A 16895-nucleotide genomic window follows, 5' to 3' on the forward strand; every position below is an offset into this window, starting at 1 on the left:
AATGCAGATACTGCAGTTATCAGACATACACATACACTTACAAGTAGCTGTGATTAACATGTTCAAGAAAATAGATGACCAGATGGAGAATTTCACCAGAGAGTTGAAATCTGTGAAACAAATCAAGTATGTTCTAGAATTGAAAGACCCAAGAGCAGAAAGGACTCTCACTGACCTGTGACCACATTCCCACAACATCTACGCTTTGGCAGGGATGCCCACTCTTGGTTGGGAGGTAAGAGGAACCAAGGAGTGGAAAGAGAAAAAGAAAAACTGACCAAGATTCATAAGAAGCTCCAAATCCCACCTTCCTCCTCTGCTGTCCAAATGTGACTTTGGAGCCCTGGTCATGAGGCCTGAAGTTGGCATGAGCAGTTGCTCTCAAATGAGTGTCCAAAAAACCTTGAGATTTCATGGACATGAGTCAGGAGCCACTGGGGGAGATGAGGGGCTCAAGGGCTGACATCAGTAGCCCTGCAGTTAAGTTCATATCGGTCTTTTATACCCAACTTCAAAATCCTCTCTATACCATCTCTAGAAGTGGTCATGTACTCTTGCCTGGAGTCCCTGTGAGGCTGGGAAGGCTCGCACTTTATGAGGCAGCTCATTTTTCTTTTTCTGAGATGCCACCTATTAATACTGCTTGCCTTCAAGTGTCCAGACCCACCGTTCACACGGCTACTTGCCTCTCCAGCCTCCTCTCCCCGCACCATGTGTACTCCACATCTCAGCTAAACCAAGTTTTCTCCAGATCTTCTCTGTACCAGGCTCTTGCCACCAAGGCCTTGCATGTGTGATCTTCTCATCCAGAATACTTTAATCACCCGCTCTTGGCTCCTGTAATTCTTATTTAGCATCTAGTCTTGGTTTTCATCCTTTTTAGGGCGGGAGAGAATTTTAGTGATCCCCCACTTCCTAATCTATATGAAATGCCTATGTGTTCAACAGCACCGTATACATCCCCCACCACCACAAGTGCCACCCTGGACTGTGACCGTCCACTTACTTGTCTGCCTATAGCTTTGTGTTGGGGGGACCATTGCTTGTGCTGTTCATTGCAGGCATGGAGACTGCAGGTGCCTGGCGTGTTCTAAGGGGTTTAATAAGCAGGAATGAATAGCAGGGCACTTAGCACAACACCTATCACATCGGAGGCATGCATTCATTTTTGTCTTTGAGCACAGAACTAGGAGCCCAGAGACCTGGAACAACTCCCAAATCTGTTATTAACTCTGGAATTACCGGTGGCAAGAAAGCCACCTTCCCTTCTTGGGCCAGTTTCTCTGTCTGGAAAAGGAGTACATTGGGCTAGCTCTAGAGCAGTCCTCACAGCTTTTATTCTGTCTTTCTGCTCTCAGGAGAAGGCCCCTAAGCAAGGATGGGCGAGGCCCAGAGCCCTGTACCATGGGTCTGTGTTGGCAGCACCAGCAGATTCAGCTGCTGGCTGCCAGCCTCTCTCTGCGAGTCCACTGTCTGCAGCCAGTGATAAGACTTGCTGGTAACGTGGAGGAACATTCTGAGACAATGAAAACTTCATTCTTTAGCAATAGGAAGCCTGTGTGAAAGGAGACTTGGGGTAAGGCCTGGGGATACATTCCTGCAGCAAAGTTCCAGATTAATAAGACTTCAGTTCTCTGGGCCTGTGGGTCCTGTCCTTCCCAAAGAGAGGCCAGAATCTTAAATGCACAGCCACTGACTCCAAGCATAGCATTTCCTTATTCCCCTGGGATTCCATTTCTTCTGTGCTGGGTCTCATAGTGGCTAAGACAAATTTAGAATAAACGGTTTGCCTTCTGCCCTGTAACTTAAAACAGGCTGTGTGGTGTGGTGGATGGAAGTGCATCTCACGGGGAGATATGAGGCCAAGTTCCACACCTGTCTCTGTAAATAACTAACCTATAACGTGACCCCGAGGGCAGCTCTGTCCCCCTCTGGGCATCAGTTTCCTCATCTATGAAATGAGAGGGCTCTCCAGTTGCCTTCTGGCTCTAACATTCTCAGGTTCTAAGACAAGGCTGAAGGTGGTCCCTGACTACCTCCAAAACAAAGCCCAAAGGAACATGAACAGAAATGCTTCCTTCTCATCTTGCTTTACAGTTTTTTTTCTCTGCTCTTTCTCCACTGAGTTGTGCCCCAAAATAGTCTCATGGAATCAATTAAGGGGTACATAGAGCAGACAATTTAATTCATGTTTCTTATAAAACATTTGGCTCCCAAGCTAGTAAGACAGCATCAGAGAATATAAAACTTTATTTAATAAGAACAATGTACTAAAAATATCCTTTACTGAGCCACTGGGGTAATTAAAAGGGCACCAGTTCTCCTGGAACCAGAATCAGGAGTTCCAGCTGCTCATCCCTGTTCAGCCACAGCCTGACTTCTTCAATTTGATCTCAGTTTTGCCACGTGTACAAAGCTTTCCCTACGTCCTTCTTGACTCTACTATTGTGGAATTCTATTATATAGAATAAGTTTTCCCAAATTTGTGTGGGGCTTTCCCTGGTCGATGTGGGTGATCTATTATTTGTTTTGTGGTTTGTTGTTGTTATTGTTACTGTTTTGCTTATCTTGCTACTGCCAGTGCAGTCAACACTTCAAGCCAGGAAACGTTTCTCATCAGTCAGAACAGACACATCTCAGTAATCACATCAGATGCTCGCTTCTATTAAAATGTCATGAGGCCCAATACTTCAGAGCTACAGTAATCAAAATAGCATGGAATTGGCACAAAAACAGACATACGGATCAATGGAACCAAACAGAGAGCCCAGAAATAAACCCACACACTTATGGTCAATTAGTCTTCGACAAAGGAGGCAAGAATATACAATGGAGAAAAGACAAGTCTCTTCAGCAAGTGGTGTTGGGAAAACTGGACAGCCTCGTGTAAATCAATGAAGAACACTCCCCACACCATACACAAAAATAAACTTAAAATGGCCTAAAGACTTAAACATAAGACAAGACACTATACACCTCCTAGAAGAAAATATAGGCAAACATCCTCTGACATAAAACTTAGCAATGTTCTCCTAGGGCAGTCTACCCAGGCAATGGAAATAAAAGCAAAAATAAACAAAGGGGACCTAATTAAACTTGTAAGCTTTTTGCAGCAAAGGAAACCATAAGCAAAACAAAATGACAACCTATGGAATGAGAGAAAATATTTTCAAAAGATGCGACTGACAAAGGCTTAATTTCCAGAATATATAAACAGCTCATACAACTTAATAACAACAATAACAACAACAACAACAAAAAAACCCAATTGAAAAATGGGCAGAAGACCTAAACAAGCAATTCTCCAGTGAAGACATACAAATGGCCAATAGGCACATGAAAAAATGCTCAATATTGCTAATTATCAGAGAAATGCAAATCACAGCTACAATGAGGTATCATTTTACACCAGTGAGAATGGCCATCATTCAAAAGTCCACAAACAATAAATGCTGGAGAGGCTGTGGAGAAAAGGGAACTCCCTGTACTACTGTGGGAAGGTAGTTTGGTGCAGCCATTATGGAAAACAGTATGGAGATTCCTCAAAAAACTAAAAACAGACTTACTATATGATCTAGTAATCCCACTCCTGGGCATATATCTGGAGGGAACTCTAATTGGAAAAGATACATGCACCCCAATGTTCATAGCAGCATCATATACAATAGCCAAGACATGGAAACAACCTAAATGTCCATCGACAGATGACTGGATGAAGAAGCTGTGGTATGTTTGCACAATGGAGTACTATCAGCCACAAAAAAAGAATAAAATAATGCCATTTGCAGCAACATGGATGGACATGGAGATTGTCATTCTAAGTGAAGTAAGCCAGAAAGAGAAAGAAAAATGCCATAATATCACTCATATGTGGAATCTAAAAAAAGAAAAGAAGACACTAATGAACTTATCTACAAAACATAAACAGACTCACAGACATAGTAAATAAACTTACGGTTACCAGAGGAGGAAGGGGGTAAGAAGGGATAAATTGGGAGTTTAAGATTTGCAGATACTAACTGCTGTATATAAAATAAATAAACAGCAAGTTTATATTGTATAGCACAGGGAACTACATTCAGTATCTTGTAGTAACCTATAATGAAGAAGAATATGAAAACGAATACGTGTATGTATATGTATAACTGAAACATTATTCTGTACACCAGAAATTGACACATTGTAAACTAACTTCAATTTTTAAAAAATGTCATGAGGCCAATGCTGAGGAAGGCTCCCAGAGTTGTCTGAGATCCTGTTACTCCACCCTGAGGCTGAAGTGCTGGTTCATGCCCTGCTCACTGCTCTGGATCAATCACCAATTTCATCTTCCAAACAGGAAATGGACCCATAGATGGTCTGAGATTTCCTGAAACATCAGGAAAGATGCCTTACCACCTCATTTTCTAAATCCTCTGAGTGGAAAATAAGACCCAGAGATATATTGGTCTTTGTGGGGCTGAACAATTACACCTGGGCTCTGCACACCACATATGAGAGTTCAGAATCAAGGCTACTTATAAAGGAGTTTTAACAAGAAGGGAGGCTGACTGGAGAAAAATTAGGAAGTAAGGAGGCAGAAGAGAGAAACAAGAAGAAGTAGAGAAAAAGGAAGTGTGTACCATGAAACACTTAGGGCACCTAAAATGAGTCTTTGAATGAAGAACACAGAGGGTTCAATGTCTGAATAAATTTGGACAATGCTGACTAGTTTTTCTCTCCTCTTAGAGGTTTATAGTATGCCCTAGCATATTAAAAATCCTTGTAAAGTTCTGCGACTTAAAAAAAGCTTTTAAGTTTAACCTAGTCCTAACCAAACTTTTTGCTACAGAACTCAGTTTCCTCGTAATACTTTTTAATTTTTGTGGCATAGATAGTCAGAAAAACCAGTCTAAGGAAACCCAGGGTGCTGGAGTGAAGAGGTATAAATAGGGAACCAGTTCCTGTTTCCAAGGAGCTTACAAAATATTTGCCTACATGCAGGATTTTGCAAGATATAAAGACCAGTTGAAGGTAACGGGAAAGGATAGTTATGCTCCAGGGAAGCGATACAGACAGACCACGTTGGATACCCTCTCTTAATTCACAAGTTTCTGAAGCACCTAGTATATATGCCAGACACCATGTTGGGCCCTAGGGATACACTGGTGAGCAAGGCAGACACAACCTTCCACTCCAAGAGCTTAACTTCCAGTGGGAAGAGATAAAAAAATAAGTGCACAAGTAAGTAAATGTAGAATGACAAGTCAGAGGAGTGAGCTGAAGGAAAAGAGTGGGGTTCTCTCTCTAATAAAGCAATGGGAACAACTGCTTGAGCTGGGTCAACAGTGGTGGTTTTTTGAAGGGTATGACATTAAAGTTTCCACTTGAAAGACAAGAAGTCATGCATGATGCAAATGGGGGGAAAGGATCAAAACACACTTTATGGTGCAAGTTAAGGATGTGGGCTTGGCCTTCGAGCACAAGTAGGTTTAAAGAGAGAGAAAAAGGTGTCCAGTCACTTGTTAATTTAGACAATGTTGTATTGAGCCTCTAAGCTGATTCACTGAGCTAGGGATGCAGCAGGGATGAGCTGAAAAGCCTTTGGATTTCCTAGAACATTCCATTGGAGAAGATGCAGGAAAGGTAAAAACAAATAAAAGAATGAAGTCATTTCAGATAGTGAAGAAAATGCTATGAAGGAAAAAAATAGCAGGGTGATGGGATGGGGTGAAGAAGAGGCAGTATTAGAAGATGTGATCACAAATGATAAATGCTGGAGAGGCTGTGGAGAAAAGGGAACCCTCCTACACTGTTGGTGGGAATGCAGTTTGGTGCAGCCATTGTGGAAAACAGTATGGAGATTCCTCAAAAGACTAAACATAGACTTACCATATGACCCAGCAATCCCATTCCTGGGCATATATACAGAGGGAACCTTAATTCAAAAAGTTACATGCACCCCAATGTTCATAGCAGCACTATTTACAGTAGCCAAGATATGGAAACAACCTAAATGTCCATCAATAGATGACTGGATAAAGAAGTTGTGGTATATTTATACAATGGAATACTACTCGGCCATAAAAAATGATAAAATAATGCCATTTGCAGCAACATGGATGGCCCTGGAGATTGTCCTTCTAAGTGAAGTAAGCTAGAAAGAGAAATAAAAATACCATAGGATATCACTTATATGTGGCATCTGAAAAAAAAAAAGACAAATGAACTTATACATAAAACAGAAACAGACTCACAGACAGAGAATACAGACATGTAGTTGCCAGCGGGGGGGGGGTGTAAACTGGGAGTTTGAGATTTGCAGATACTGACTGGTATATATAAAATAGATAAACAAGTTTATACTGTATAGCACAGGGAAATATATTCAATATCTTGTAGTAGCTTATGGTGAAAAGGAATATGAAAACAAATACATGTATATACATGTATGACTGAAGCATTCTGCTGTACACCAGAAACTGACACACGATTGTAAACTGACTATACCTCAATAAATAAAAAAGAAGAAGACATGATCAGAGAAGGACTTTCTGAGCATTTACTATTTGAAATTAGATCTGAATGACAGAAAGGAGAGGGCTGTATAAAAAGCTGTCTAGAGAAAATACACCCCAGAGAGAGGATATAGCAAGAACCCTAAGGTGGGGAGTGAGCCTGGGACATTCAAGGAACCCAAAGAAGTTTCTAAGTGCAGGGAGCAACATGACCCATGACAGAGAAGGAAGAAAGTTAAGATTTGTTTAAAGTCCACTTTGGCTGAAATAGAGCCGTCCACCCATAAAGAAACAGAGGGTGAAAAGTTTAGAAAAGTAGGCTGTGACCACTTGAATATCAGGGTAAGGAGCTGAGATTAGTTCTCAACCTGTTTTCCAACACCACCTATGACATTGTTCTCAGGCACAAAGCACTCTACTAATATGCCCACACTTTCACTGCCCACCAAAATGTTGCAGAGCACAAGAAACTACAATAGTTTGAGAGTAACTATTAATAATATTTCATGAATGGCCTGTATGACAGAAATCACTTCTTAAGCCTCAATATTCACTCTCCCCTTCTTTCTCAGTAATACAGCCATACAGTTTTAGGTAGGAGCATTACTATATTTCCAAGCATCCCTTGTAGTGAGACTTGGCCATGTGACTAAATTCCGGCCAATGGGATGTAAGCAGAAGCAGCAAAGTCAAGTCCCAGAATATGTCCCTGAGGGAGGGAGTGTGTCCTTCCTTCTCCCTCTTCCCCCTGCTGTCTGGACCACAGATACAATGGTTGGATTTCCATCTGGGATCTTGAGGACAGGGTCACCCCTAGGGATGGTGAGCAGAGATCTAGAAGAAGCCTGAGTCCAAAATGACTCTGGAGGTTCCATACCAGCCATAAGCTGTCCACTCAGTGTTTTATGGGACCAAAAAGTGGACTTCTGTCTTGTTTAATTAGCTACTATTTTTGTGGTCTTTGTTATAAATAACTCAAGCTGGATGCTAACTAATGCAGCCACTTACTACAAGTTGTACCATTGGATAAAATAACCCTATTGAAATGCAAGTGAATGAAAATATATGTATTATAAAGGTAACCATGAACCCTACTTATATTCTACATATACATCATATACATAGATTCTATATATCCACATATTTCTTAAGGCAAATCTTTCACAAACATCAATACTTAAATTTTTTTTTTAATCACAGGTTAGTATTTGAAATACAAACCACAACAGATCCTAACGGCATTAGTGTCATGACGCTAAGAAAGAGAACTCCATATGACATTTGATTTGGTGAGTCCCTGGGGCAGGGCACAATTGACATCTTCCAGAGCAGCTGGAGCTGGTGTGATTCTCATCAAAAGAGACTTGGCCTGTGGATTAATGTTGGTTTCTCACAAAGTTAAACATAATCTTCCTCAGATGACCCAGCAATCCCACTACTAGGTATTTGCCCAAGGCAAATGAAAACAATTGTCCAAACAAAGACTTGCACATGAATGTGCAAGAGTAGATAAACAAATTGTGCTACATACAATGGAATGCTTCTCAGCAAGTAAAAGCATTGAACTTCGATACAGAAAACATAGATGAGTCTCAAAACCATTATGGTGAGTCAGAGTAGCCAGACATCAAAGAGTACATTGTCGATGATCCCATTTATGTGATATTCTAGAAGAAGCCAAGCCAATCTAAAGAAGAAACAACAGAAAGCAGGTCAGTTATCGTCTCTCACTGCAGGGCAAGTGGGGATTGGCTGCAAAGGAACACAGGGAAACTTTCTAGGGTGATGAACTGTTTTCTGTCTTAACTGGGGGGGTGATCTCTCAAGGGTATTCATTGGTCAAAATTCATCAAACTGTGCACTGAAAGTACATGCACATTATTGTATGGAACGTATATTTCAATAAAGTTGATTTTAAGGCTTTTTTTAAATTATCAAGCTAAACAGGAAAAAAAATGCTTTAGAGAAAGAAGGCAAATAGTGATTTGAAATTAGGAATCCCAAATATAAAGTTAAAAGAACAGATGTTTTCAACTGCTGCTATTTGGGGGTTTGGGGTTTGTTTTTGTTTTTGTTTTTGTTTTTTTGTTTTTTAGCAAGCTGCTTCTCTCATGAAGACTTTGGATAGCTGTGCCCCAGGAGGAGAAGCAGTAAGGACTGATTTCCTGAAAAAGCAACTCCAGGGCTGCCAGTGGGTAACAAAGAACAGATGTGGGAATGCACGGAGGGGCTGGGCTCATTTGTGTATGAGACAGCCCTACGGCAGCACTTGTCAAATCATCTGCGCTGAAGGATCAGGTGCTTTTTTGTTGGGGTGGTGGCTTGTTAGTTTTGTAAAACAAAAAAAATCACATAGCATGTCATACCACTGTGTGAGTCTCTGAACACCTTCTTGGTGTATGTCTGGCTGGGTCACAGACTGTTAGCAAACATGCACAGACTGGCCTGGATGCTCAGAGCACTGCCCTGGGGCTTCCTAGAACTGCTTGGGGTACAATTTGGAAGAGACTGAAATCCCATGTCAGCAGAGAGGCAGGAGCCAAAGACAACAGGGTTATGGATATGATCGTAGCCTTGTATGTACAGGGTGGACAGTGAGGTCTGGGGAAGTGTGCTCACAAAGATTTCAAAACAGATGCATGAGGTCAACTAAACAGTGTTTTGGAAAGATCTATCTGGCAGCACACTCAGGACAGTGAGGAATGAAGAGGCCTGAATCTCGGGACTGATGTGGAGATTGTCACAACGGACCAGGTGGGAGATGACTGGGATTTGAATGTGGTGGCAGCTGTGGAACTGGAAAGGAGGGAGTGTCAGCCAGATGGCCAGGAAGAGATCCACAATGACTGGTGATGGGCTGGAGAGGGGCCTGGGGGGTGAAGGCAGGGTGGAAACAGGTATTCTGAAGAATGAGAAGGGAAAGGGAAGAAGCTTGTGTCTGGGGCCTCCGTTTGCTCTGAGAAATAGGAAGAAGGCTCCCTGGGCCTGGCAGTCTCCGGAGGGCTGACTCTGCTCACCTTGGCCTCTGGCCCAGCAATCCCTGACTTCCTGCAGCCCACAGTGCCACCCACAGTGGGTGACAAAGGGGGTAGGTCAGAGCAGGGAGAGAGCCCACGCCTTTGTGTGCACCCCTTTCCGTGCCTGGCGTGCCTCCTTCCTCCCACCTAGAGCTCCTCCCCACCTTCTAGGCCTGGCCCAGGTGTCACCCCAGGGCAGAATGAATCACTCACTCTTGGCTATGCTGCCACGGGGCCCCAATGTGTTAGAGCTCTCAAGTCAGGTCCCAGACCAGCTGCTCACATGGGCTGCCCTACCACATGGCAGCCTCCCCACGGGGGCTATGTCCAACTTCAGCTTCACCAGCCTTTAGCACAGTGCCTGACGCAAGTGACCGCACTCAAAATGCAACATAAACAGATGAGGGAGACACCGAAGGAATGACCAAAACAGGCAGGAAGGTCAATGGCATGGGCTCAACAAGCCAGAGGTCACAGGAGTTTTCTTTCTTCTGCCCTTGATACATGTATGGCGACCATTATTTGAAACATGAAACTTCCTCAACCCCAAATACTTTAGGGGCTCCTCTCTGCATGAAAAAACAACTGGCATACCATCAGGGTAGAAACTATATTCTGGATTTAGTCAGCAACACCGAGTAGTCTCAGATTTAAAGGCTGTAAGAAGCTGGGCTGAGGCTGATCTGACTGGGTGAACTGGGGAGTCCGTAATGTCGGTCTGAAGACAGGGATCAAAAGAGAAGCTGGATAGAATGGAATATAATGCAAAAAGTAAACCCACACATAAATGGCAAACTGATTTTCAACAGAAGTGCCAAAGTCATTCAATGGGAAAAAAGATTGTCTTTTCAACAAATGATGCTTAAATAATTGGCTATCCATATGCAAAACAATGAACCATAATCATGACCTCATACTATGTAAAAATATTAACTTGGAAGGTTATAAACTTAAATATGAGAACTAAACTATAAAACTTTTAGAGGAAAACATGAAAAAATCTTTGGATGATGGAAATGCTTTATAAATGATATGGTTATGTGATTGTACACACTTGTCAAAACTAATCAAATTGTGTATTCTAATTTTATTGTATGAAAATACATCAATAAAGCTAACCATAACTGTATCATCATGCAATTTTGTTTAATGTGCACTTATCTTCTTAAATTCACTTATCAAAGTATATGTTACAAATTGAAAAAAAGAGAGAGAGAGAGAGAAACCGGGTAACCCTTCAGATCTACTGGTCCTGAAGTCAGTGGTGTGAATACAGAAATAGGTGGGATTATCAGAGACCTGGAGATGGAAGCCAGCTTTCAGGGTGGGTTGCCCATGCCTGCAGGCAAGGAGCAGCCTGGGGTTTAGGGCGCTTTCTGATGGGTTATGCCCTGGCTGCAGAGAATGTTACATGCTTTGAGTATCACCTCTGCTCACACCCCTTTAGCAGAAGGAATCAGCCCAGGGATTTTCTGATCCAGAGAAGAGGCTTCTATAGCACAGAGAGGAAAGGGATTGAGACCCCAGAAGGAAGTTACTAGCACAATCAGGAATAAGAGTTTTCAGTTTGAAGCAGGAATTCCTGGACAGGAAAAGTTAAGTAGTAAAACCAGGACAGTGCTGGGTAAAATGGGACGGTTGCTCAGTCTAGTTGGAAGGCACCTTAGAGATCATTACCCTACCCTCTTTCATAAAATATAGTCCTAGAGAGGGCAAGTGACTCGGCCAAGTTCACACAGAAGCCGGTGGCTGGGAATGGAGCCCAGGTCTCTAACTAGCTCCTCAGGCCTTTCTCTCGATGGCATTTGCTTTCAGCATCCTCTGGACACTTGCCTTCTTCATTTCCTCGACTACAGCTACTTCCTTGGTACCACCCCAAGCAGGGGATTTTCCAACAGCTGATTATCTGCTGTTAGACTGGAGGGATGTTGATGTGCCCCCTCGTCACCTCCTGTTTCCACGACAGAGAGGCGTCAACATTAGGAGACCGCTGAGAGAGCCATCATGGGCACCGTGGTCCTTCTGCCTTGCCAGAGGCAGGCAGTGCCCCAGGAGCTCCCTGACTTGTTCTCTGGCAGCCTCTGTCCTCTGTCTAAGTAAGGAAATACTCTCATCCAAGCCTGGACCAGTGGATCTGCTTCTCTCTCTTCCTCTTGGACCCCAAACTAGACACAAAAAAAGTCTCAAAAGGGATAAAATTCTCTTTCTCTGTCACCCAGTGTCTGTCTACTCCATCCTCCTTCAGAAGTGGAACTGCTCGTTAATCCATGATGTGGACTGGCAAACTCACAGGGGCTTTTCTGGAGCACTGAGGTGGAAGTTTTGTAATAAAGCAAGTGAGGATTTAAATGAGGATTAAATAAAATAAGATTTGGGAAATGGCAGAGGGTTGTGGCTGAGAGCCATGGCTCTGGAGCTCCTAGACCTGGATTCAAGCCCCAGGTTTGCCACTGACTAGATGTGTGACCTTGAGTAAGTCACATTGCTTCTTTGAGTTTCAGTTTCCTTGTCTGAAGTGTGGATAAAATTAGTACCTGCTTCATAGGGCCGTGAGGATTAAATGTTAATGTATGCAAAATAGCCTAGCGCAGTGCCTGGCACAAAATAGGCATTTGATAAATATTTGCTGAATAATGAACTGAAATGACTGGCAAGGCTGGGATATGAAAAAAGATCTGGCTAACTCTGAAACCAGTGCTCTTAACCTCTACGAAATGTTGATGCCTAAACTTGCCAAGTACCTCCCCCCTAGGCAAGAAGGGTAGGAGATGTTCTTGAAATAGCTGGGTGATTCTCCTTGAAGCCCCTTCTAAGCCTCAAACATCCACAGCTCTCTCCCGTTTCCTTGGATACATTCCAAAGACCGTCAAAGGGGAGGAGCTTGGGAAGGGAATAGCACCTCCCGACCAGAGATGTCTCCACACGAAGGAAAAGGTGTACTAGCAGAAACAGCTAGTAGATCCGGCTTCGTTCTACACCCAGGATGGGATGTTTCTGCCTTTCAGGTTTAGCGTCGTGGTGTGCCAGGGCAGGATGGGACCATAGGGAGATGCTAGTCGATGAGAACACAGAGGCCCAGAGAGATGGAGCAGTTAGCTAATGATTGCACAGCCAGGTTGTGGCAAAGCCAGTACTGGAGCCCAAGTCTCTTGACTTCCAGCCCCAGACTCCCTGCCACTGCCTCCCTAAATACACGGGCTCTCAGAATCATTAGGGCTCGGAATTCGTTCAGCACTAATCTTTTGAAATCCCCATGGGCCCTCCCACAGTCCCTGTCAAGGACAAAATCACTCAGGGGGAAAACTGTATTAAAAAGTCTTTCAAATTGGCAGAGGAGGTGTTCCCTCAGACAGGAGCCCCAAAGAGAACAGAGTTGAAATACTGATTTGATCAGAGGATCATCTGGGCTCCACATCTTGTGCACTTTTTATCATTTTCAGTGTTTTAGAGGGGAAGTGACAGGCTTATGAGCCTGAAATGCTCTGATAAGTGCATTCCAAATGCCTCTGCAGTGATGCCAAAGGAGGGACAGGCCTCATTCAGACCTCACCAGAGGCTTAGGGAAACAGGTTGCTCCAATCCTCAGTCAAGTTTATTAAGAGGTGCCCCACCGACCCCACCCATGAATTCCAAACAATGGCTTCATTCTCACTGTCCTTCACAAGTAGGTCACTGGCCTGGCTGGGGAAGGGACTCAGGAACCCCAGAATATCAGAGCTCAGGAACACGTGAATGACATGCCTTCCCTCTTGGCTAAAGGAACTGAGGCTCAGAGAGAGAAGAGGCTTGTTCAAAGTCACAGTTTGGGCTCAAGGTGAAAGTTTTGGCCTCTTCATCCCTCGGTCTTCTTTGACTGCAGCGCAGTCACCAGAGCAGTTCAGATAACAGCATCTGACAAAGCAGCCAGAGCTCCAAGGAAGCAAGGAGCAAGAAGAAGCATCTAGTAGACCCCTGGGAGTGAGAAAAAGCACCCAGCCACTGGGAGCTTCCAGGAGTACTTGGTAGCCCAGGAGGCCTGTCCCCTCACAGCACAAGTATCTCAGTGCAAGCAGCCAGGTGCTTGCAAAACGTGAAGCCACGCCTACTTCACACACTCACCAAAAAAGAGAAGTGAGCCTTTCCCTTCCCCCATCTCCTTGCATTCCTGAAGCTGGATTTCCTGAGCAGATGTCACCGGGAAAAGGGACCCCTTTGTTTGCAATAAGAGATATCCATGTTAGATGCAAAGAAAGAAAATCCAAGTTTCAGAGTTAATGGCAGCACTATGGAATTTCCTCCTTTTGAGGTGCCTTAATTAAAATAGTAGGCATCCATGGTGCTCTGGGAACATGTAGTTCTGGAATTGAATAATCCATGTATCAGGTCTGGAAAGCTTGCTTGTACTGAATCATTTGCTTTTGTTGGGATTTGAGTCGGGGGTTGGGGATTTTCTTTTTCATTTGTTTTGGTTTTGATAGCCAGGGGTAGGGTCCTTCCCAAATACAGTCCTTGGAAAGATTTGGTTCAGCCCAAACAAAACAACAACAACCCGTCTGAAAAATAAATACCTGGACATGATTAGAAAGCATGCGCAGAGTCACAAAACAGATGTCGGTACCTAAAGTCACCTTCAGGACCTGCTGACACAGGAAAACTTTTTGTCTCAAACGACAAAGACAGCAGAGGCACCTCTATGAAGCAGACTCTAAAAACAACCTAACCATTCCTTTGTGCATCAAGGTACAAAATCTTCAGACTTGCATGAGAAGATATTTTAAAACAAATCCTTGAAGTTCGAAAAGAAGAAGAGAAGTGTGTTTTTCAGAGAATCAAGTAACGTTCTCAACAGTGCAAAGCAAGAGAACTTTACCCTCCACTAGGCTGCTAACCTGGACAATGCTTATCCCCTCTGCTGTAGACTTTCCCCAACAGCTGAAGGACCAACCAGAAAGGACTATAGTAAACAGCAGGCACTTAGTAAACATTTGTTTTACAAGTAAGAGCCAGAAAGAGAATATTTTGTGTGTGGAAATTGAAAGTTTAAAAAAAATCATCCTAGTCAAAGCTTTGAAGGCATTAAGAGAAAAGAGTGGTTGACCTATTTCACTTTGAGCAAAGACTAAGAGGAGCTAATATGGGTCCTCCTGACAAGAGGGCAACTAACATTTATTGAGTGCCTTCTGTATGCCAGTCGCTATGCTGAGTGTTTCCTATCAACATTCTCATTTAATCCTGATGATAACCTGATTAGCTCTAAGAAACTTTCATTAGCTCCATTTTACTAGTTGGGTAACTGAGGATTATAGAAATTGAATAATTTGCCTAATACATGGCAGAGCTGGGATCAGAACATAGGCCATCACACTTCAGAGACTGTTTCTTATATCATTATGTTCTCCCAGCTGCCAATCTAAAGAGCTTCTTGTAATTTAGTTAATTAGGGCTCTGGGAGTAGAGTATTTTATTTTCATGAATTAGCAGGAAATAAACTTCAAGTTCAGCATGTGTTACTGAGTGCTGAAGTGTGTGGCTCTTGACCTAGTTCAGGGTGTCCTGGAACTCCTCATTCAGCAAATACAGGTTTCACCCTTTCAAAACTGTATCAGCACCTATGATAAAACAGGTTCTGTACTCAATATGGGAAATGCAGAAAGAAGAGACATGGGGTCTACCCTCAGGGAGTTCCCAGTCTCAACAAACTTGTGAGCAACCTGAGAGTTCCCACCATTGAACTTGGTAGTTGCCATAGTCCTTGAACATGTGAGGTCCTCTGAGTAGCAGAGCAGAAGATGTAATGTAATTTGGTGCTTATGTAAGTCTATGAATTGTCCAGTAAGAGAGGCCTGAGATTGAATACTGGCTCCTCCATTTAATGAGCTGAATGACCTGAACAATTCCTTAACTTTCTGAGCTTCAGTTTTTAATCACCTTTAAATGCCTCACCCCACGGTTGTGGGGTGGGAGGACAAAACGTCTGCTCCAGCACATGGTAAGTGCTGCTAAATGGAAGCCATTAGGAAGGACTAGTCTAGGGACTCAAGGCGATTCTACACAAGACTGGGGTAAGAAGAATGAGTAGGAAGTGGTCATTTCAGGAGGAGAAACTTTGGACAAAGGCAAGAAGATGTAAATGTACACTGTGTGCTCAGGGAAAAGAGTGGTTCGCTAGGGAAGAAGAGAACCAAGATAGAACTTGGAGGTGTAAGAAGTGTCAAAAAAAGAGAGTGATTACCAGTGACCAGTACTCTGAGCACAAGTGTGCAAAGACATAGGTACAAGGGGTTCATCACAGTAGTGTTTGTAATGGGATCATGCATGAATGAAGACACAAGTACATAAGTAAATAAATAAATGGAAACAACCTCAGTATTCATCGAAAGAAAACAAAAGAAAAGGAAAGAAAGAAAGAAAAAGGAAGGAAGGGAGGAAGAAAAAGGAAGGGAGGGAGGAAGAAGGAAAGGGAAAGAAAGAAAGAAAGAAAGAAAGAAAGAAAGAAAGAAAGAAAGAAAGAAAGAAAGAAAGAAAGAAAGAAAGAAAGAAAGAAAGAAAGAAAGAAAGAAAGAAAGAAAGAAAGGAAGAAAGGAAGAAAGGAAGGAAAGGGAAGAGAAGAGAGAGAAGGAAGGAAGGAAAGGGAAGAGAAGAGAGAGAAGGAAGGAAGAAAAGAAAAAGGGAAGGAGGGAAAGAAGGAAGGGAGGGAGAGGAGGGGGATTGACTAAATGAATTATGATATAGCCATTTAATAGAATACTGGACATTTTTAGTGATATGTATCCATATATACTTACATGAAAAGACATGTGCAGCATAGCATTACACGAAAATGCCAATTACAGAACGGTATGTTAAAATGATCCCAACTTTATAAACTCATAAGCAACAGTATAGAGGAATTTTACCAAACTGTCTATAGTGGTTACCTCTGGGGAATGGCATAGCGTGGGGATGGGGGTCGGGGAGAGGTGCTGGGTTTCACTTCTACTCTACATACTTCTTCAGTGTTTGGATTGTTTACAATAACAGATGTGGGGATTTTTTTTGGTATTTCTTATAATAAAATGTTTTACCAAATTTTAATTCCCTGAGGGAGTTAAATAGGATTAAAAAAAGGAAAAGAGCTCCCAGGAAGTCACTGGTTAGCCATAAAAAAGCAGGTTCAGTGCCAGAGTGGTGGCAGAGGAGAGTCAAAAACGAGTGAGGTCAGAAGTGCAGTCAGCAGCAGCCTCTCTTCTCAGCCTGTATGTCCAATGGACAAGGGGCCAGAGAAGAGAAGAAAGTGGGGGTGCTGCAGAACCCCTGAAAGAAGGTCCAGGGAAGGAGGAGGGAAGAGTAAGGTCAATCCGGTGAAGAAAATACATTTATTGGGAAGGAAGGAGGGACGGAGGGAGGGAGATGGTGGTTGACA

The 16895-nt window shown here is 43.0% G+C and overlaps 1 protein-coding gene across 1 annotated transcript in view; it reads right to left on the reverse strand.

The window, feature by feature from the left end:
• Positions 1-1803: 1803 nt before the first annotated feature.
• SH3TC2 (SH3 domain and tetratricopeptide repeats 2) overlaps positions 1804-16895 on the reverse strand; it is a 172123-nt gene continuing 157031 nt past the window's right edge. The window contains exon 29 of the transcript XR_012505683.1: positions 1804-8184. The gene's annotated coding sequence lies outside the window, so the exon portion shown is untranslated. The remainder of the gene's footprint in view (positions 8185-16895) is intronic.

This window comes from Camelus bactrianus, chromosome 3 (genome assembly GCF_048773025.1).
Source record: "Camelus bactrianus isolate YW-2024 breed Bactrian camel chromosome 3, ASM4877302v1, whole genome shotgun sequence".
NCBI lineage: Eukaryota > Metazoa > Chordata > Mammalia > Artiodactyla > Camelidae > Camelus > Camelus bactrianus.